The sequence below is a fragment of the Agrilus planipennis genome, unplaced genomic scaffold, assembly GCF_000699045.2.
Source record: "Agrilus planipennis isolate EAB-ADULT unplaced genomic scaffold, Apla_2.0 scaffold149, whole genome shotgun sequence".
In the NCBI taxonomy this organism is placed as follows: Eukaryota; Metazoa; Arthropoda; class Insecta; order Coleoptera; family Buprestidae; genus Agrilus; species Agrilus planipennis.
In genome coordinates this window covers 177,335-181,855 of record NW_020438906.1, presented here as the reverse complement: position 1 = coordinate 181,855, position 4,521 = coordinate 177,335, and the positions used below count along the sequence as shown (strand labels likewise).

General features: G+C 31.6%; 1 long non-coding RNA gene across 4 annotated transcripts in view; it reads right to left on the bottom strand.

The window, feature by feature from the left end:
• Positions 1 to 621: 621 nt before the first annotated feature.
• LOC108736401 overlaps positions 622 to 4,521 on the bottom strand; it is a 9,680-nt gene continuing 5,780 nt past the window's right edge. For 2 of the 4 annotated variants that reach the window (XR_003230906.1, XR_003230907.1), the window contains 2 exons: positions 1,477 to 2,004; positions 622 to 828 (listed from right to left, as the gene is read on the bottom strand). This is a non-coding gene — a long non-coding RNA (uncharacterized LOC108736401). Of the gene's footprint in view, positions 829 to 1,255; positions 1,409 to 1,476; positions 2,005 to 4,521 lie in introns of those variants that run through there. The other 2 variants (XR_001937716.2, XR_001937718.2) reach the window with 2 other exon arrangements.

Here is a 4,521-nt window from a genome sequence, read left to right as displayed (position 1 = left end):
GAAGTAACGCTAGAGTAGACTCGCGAAAAGTGTATAAGACACTTTTAAGATCAACTAAATAGCTAAGCCCAAGGGAAGTCGTTCGGGGAGGCCCTCCCTAATTCCACAAGGGTGAGAAGAAACACACACGATAACGAAACGTTGAATCATGTAGAACTCGTAGGGTAAATGCAAAGCAAAATAGGAAGAATATGCAGTAAGCTAAGCGAAGAGGTAAGCAAGATTAGACTATACTACAACTATTAAACTTGTTATTTCTATTACTACACTACTACTATTACAAAAAAATAAAAACATCTACAATCAACAATTACTTCAAATAAAATGAACAAAAATAAGAATGCAAAATAAAAACTAACTCAAATTAACTACAAAAAAACATGCAAAATAAAAAATTAACTTGAATAAAATGGACTTAATGAATTCTACTAGATAGAGCATGCAAGATAAAGAACTATTTTAAGTATGGGGTCATCTATGTCTTCTTCAACGTCGATCTGAAACAAACACGGTGGTAACAGATTAATAAAGAGCAATTAAAATTAATTATATCAAGTATTCTCACCTTAATTAACTGTAGAACGTAATGTTTCAAAGTTTGCAGGTGTGAAAAGCAAACCAACTTCAGGAGAAATACCATAGCAGAAAATTTGTTGTTTCACTGGAATTCCAATAAATCTCCAGTTGCTCTCACTCGTCGGTTGAAAATTGACTGCATAATATTGCAAGATGAGGACAAAACAGCAAAGAATAAACTCCACGAAAGACCACACCCATCTAGCCATTGGTATTCAACCTGAACTTTAATTCTCTCTTTTGTTGGATAACCTGTAGGAAAGGACAAAAAGACTTATTAATTATCCTACTAATTAAGAAACACATTAAACACAACGAAAAACGCACCAAAAAAGCAAGTAAAACAGCTGAATCATAAAATGACAAGCGTTATTTTTACGCCATTTTATATCACAACCATAGATCCCGACATAGATAAATGTCAAATAACACGACATCAATTTATTATGCGAATAATAGATAAAGGTTAAAAAGAAATCCATAGATCAATGACAAACATCCATCGACGTTTACTAATATACGTCTATGCAAATATCAATATATTCTGTGGAAAATAATTGTTAAGAGCATAGTTAATGGACGTGCCTTAGCCGTATGTCGTTGTAATAGTTTCTTGGCTCGAAAAGTGAGGGAGATGGCGTATAGTTTTGGACTAATGCTATCTCTTTCATGTCACCTTACGCACTATCGTGAGAGAGATCGATATATCGATATTGTCCGAAACTTTCGTTGTACCACAATTCTGACCGGTAAGGCCGTCCATTAGTAGACGTGGATGGTTAAGAGGTACAGATGCAGAATAACCTCAATTCATACTGTTGACAATAGATAACTGTTAACAGAATTTCCATGGTAAATTAATAAAGATCAATTAATATTAATGAAGTCATGTATCCTCACCTGAATGAATTGTAGAAAGTAGCATTCTAAAGTCTACCAGTACGATGGGCAAACCAAATCTACAAACCACTGAAGATAATTTGCCCTTCCAGTAGCTTCCGAATTAATGTACAATTGTCTCCTATTCTCAAAACCAAAATTAAGTACTTAATGCTGCAAGGTGAACACATCAAAAGCGTCGGTTGTTTTAATATCACCAGAATTAATTCCTTCTCAGTTATTGGTGAGCTATAGAACCACGCAAGAAAAAGGTTTATTAATTACCACTTTTAAAACAAGTAAATTAGCAACATTCACACTGATAAAAAGATCAGTTCCACATTAATCCTACTGTTCAGTTTAAAAGTTGTTTACTGAAGCAAGTTATAAATGTCTTATGTCTCCTCTCCCAATGCAAAAAAGGCACTTTCATGCTTTCCTTAGGACCATAGGTACAGCTACTTTCTATAGCAAATGAGGACTAATACAACCAGTGCTCCATAAGTTAATGGTATCTTGAGTTCTTCTAATGTTCTTGTAGAATAAATTCTATGAAAAAGTATTCAGATATAATTAATTTATGTGTAAGTAAGCAATGATACATTGTTAAAGTATTGCCAAACCCTTTTCTCTGTTAATCTTACTAACTACATATATAATATAGCATGTATGCCCACCTCAATCAATTAAATATAGGAGCTTTCAAAATTGAAAGTTAACAAATAAAACACCATAGAAAGGAGACAACTTGTTTTTTCAGTAGCATCAAAATTAATTTCAATCTCCACACCAGTTTATCTTCAATCTGTAAAAATAGAGAAAAACGAATTGACTATTGTATGGAGTAAATAGGTAATGAAATTGAATAAAAACATACAAAAAAGCAAGTAAAATAGTAAAATTTCTACTTTTAAAATGGCGATGTGGCGTGGTTCCTCTTTCAAGATAAGATGTGTCATAGATGCATATAATAATTATATCAAAATAGACATCCGTTACGCGGAAAATTTAAATATTTAATCCTTATACCTTTTCTTCCGACTCTCAAATTAAGTCAAAATATATACAGGAAATGAACAAAAAAAGAAATAAACACTNATAGTTGTGAACAATAGATATTTAAAAGAAATATTATACATACGCCAAAATGTCAATTTATACTGTAGACAATAGATAATTGTTAAAACAAATGCCATTACAGATTAATAAACAGCAATTAATATTGTCATGTATTCTTACCATAATTTATTGTAAGGGGCTACCAGTATGATGAGCAAATCTAGGAGGAGCGCCACTGCAGACAATTTGTTGTTTCACTGCTTTCCAAATTGATTTCCATTTTCAGGGCCAAAATTAATTGCATACTTAATGTTGCAAGATGAAGGCATCAAAAGCGACGGTTGTTTAAGTAGCACCAAAGTTAATTCCTTCTCGCTTGTCAGACAATCTATAAAAAAAAAGGGGAAAAAAACAGTAACTAACTACCACTTTTAAAACAAGTAAATCAGTAACATTCACACTTATGAAAAGATATGTTCCACATTAATTCTGCTGTTGTATTCAAAAGTTTTTTATTGAAGCAAGTTATAATTGTCTTCAGAAATAGAAGTTTCTGGGACCTCATTTACTATTTTCAATTGATACTGTTACATACCAGTTCATTTCTTTATCACACTATCTCCATTCCCAATGGAAAAAAAGGCACTTTCATGCTTTTCTTAAGACCATAGGTACAGCTACTTTCTGGGGCAAATGTGGACTAATACAACCAATGCTCCATAATATAATGGTATCTCGAGTTCTTCTAATGTTCCTGTAAAATAAAATCTATGAAAAAGTATTCAGATATAATTAATTTATGTGTAAGTAAGCAATGATACATTGTTAAAGTATTGCCAAACCCTTTTCTCTGTTAATCTTACTAACTACATATATAATATAGCATGTATGCCCACCTCAATCAATTAAATATAGGAGCTTTCAAAATTGAAAGTTAACAAATAAAACACCATAGAAAGGAGACAACTTGTTTTTTCAGTAGCATCAAAATTAATTTCAATCTCCACACCAGTTTATCTTCAATCTGTAAAAATAGAGAAAAACGAATTGACTATTGTATGGAGTAAATAGGTAATGAAATTGAATAAAAACATACAAAAAAGCAAGTAAAATAGTAAAATTTCTACTTTTAAAATGGCGATGTGGCGTGGTTCCTCTTTCAAGATAAGATGTGTCATAGATGCATATAATAATTATATCAAAATAGACATCCGTTACGCGGAAAATTTAAATATTTAATCCTTATACCTTTTCTTCCGACTCTCAAATTAAGTCAAAATATATACAGGAAATGAACAAAAAAAGAAATAAACACTCGTATTAAATAATTGAAATATAAAATAAAACAAAAATACGTAACCAAAAGCCACCGTCAAAAAGGAATAAAATGACAAAATTTTAAAATGGCGACGTGACGTCTATTTCAAGACATACCTTTAACAATTTTGTCAATTTAATTTATGCTGTGGACAACTGCGAAGAATAATAATATAGTATGAATCAATCACTCTAAACTTTCAGGGTATTACACGTAGAATAAATAAAACTAATTCTGCGAAAAAATTAGCCCAGACGCCAAAAAATATCCCACCGCTACAAATAACTATTAACTTGTAATGATCCGAACGCCTTTCAAGCTTGCCACGAATTTACGAAAACTACTGCATGAAGCACTGATGACGCGTATAAAACGCCAATCAGAAGCATCAAATTCGATTTCGCGGCAAAAGTTTCGTAATTTAACCAATCGCGTAACTACTTTCATCCCCGTTTTACAGAACTGAATTTATGTGTTTTTGTTGCCATCGCCTGATCACAACTTCAAAAATAACTGAATACAAGAGCGAAAGAGATAGTGAAAACTTGAAAAAGGAAACATTAAAGAAGATAATGATTCTAGATCTAAATTGAATTACGAATGTTCTGGAATATAAGTTATTCACAGATGAGACAAAGACCTGCTTTGAAAATAAAATAATAAATAATAAAAATAGAAAATAGTTTTTC